The sequence below is a fragment of the Ochotona curzoniae genome, unplaced genomic scaffold (assembly GCF_017591425.1).
Source record: "Ochotona curzoniae isolate NIBS_2020 unplaced genomic scaffold, NIBS_Ocur_1.0 scaffold_4701, whole genome shotgun sequence".
NCBI lineage: Eukaryota > Metazoa > Chordata > Mammalia > Lagomorpha > Ochotonidae > Ochotona > Ochotona curzoniae.
Genome location: NW_024467122.1, coordinates 55,501,623 through 55,502,597, shown reverse-complemented (window position 1 = coordinate 55,502,597; position 975 = coordinate 55,501,623). Strand labels below are relative to the sequence as shown.

General features: G+C 45.7%; 1 pseudogene; it reads right to left on the bottom strand.

The window, feature by feature from the left end:
- Nucleotides 1-365: 365 nt before the first annotated feature.
- LOC121149470 lies at nucleotides 366-746 on the bottom strand (annotated as a pseudogene).
- Nucleotides 747-975: the final 229 nt, after the last annotated feature.

Here is a 975-nt window from a genome sequence, read left to right as displayed (position 1 = left end):
GTGGTTTTATTGTATCATGATCTGAACAAATCAAAATCTGGTGGTGAGGCAGGTGCTTTCTCCTTTACCTCTGATTTGCTACAGCAACTTGTCAGTAGATTTAAAACAAACAAAAAAAAGACACCCTTTCACATTATTTAAGTCTTTCCAAGGCATGAGCTGGTACAACACAAACTTCTTTTGTCAGATGTGATTAGTCGAGTCCAAATACCATGCACAACACCCTGGTGGCAGAAGTGCACTGTGCCCACTCCTCCACGACCCTGTTCATTTGTGCAGGATATTTGGAGCATCTGCAGGAGTATGAATAGTATCAGCAAGAGGAGGGCGGAGGAAATGGCATTGAGTGCCTGGGTGGGAGGATGTCAGCCAAGGTTGTGAAGGAAAAACCTGAATATGTCATGGGTGTTAACCCACGCATTGTTGATGTTCTTTAGAACACCTGGTAGAACCCTCTGATATGGTCTTCATCAGCCTTGAGCTGACCCACAACCATGCTGAAGATGCAGCTATCTGGGATGGGCTCATGGTCCTGCACCAGGATGCTGTGCTAAATTTCCTGGAAGGGAAGGCTAGACAACTTCTCCACAACGGTAGCTTTCCCTTGGAGCTGCTGTCCTTCCCAAGTAAGGTATGATGCAGCTATGCAAAATGGCACCTAGCTGGGTTCTGTCATTATCGAGTAACTGGTAGTAATGTTGAATGAAGCTGGATCCAATCTGCTCCAAAATTGGTTTTTCTCCCATTCTGGAGTGTCGCCATGCCTCACTGAAACCTGCAGACATACTTCTCTCAAGAAGGGGTGTTCTTCATTTCCATGGCCGTCCTGTCTCCAGCCTGGGGCTGAGGGGTTGGCCTAATGTCATTCTTTATACACATAGAGAACAATCCTAAAATTCATATGAAGTCATAGCACAATAGCCTAGAGGCTAAAGTCCTCACATTAAACACACCGGGATCCTATATGGGCACTGA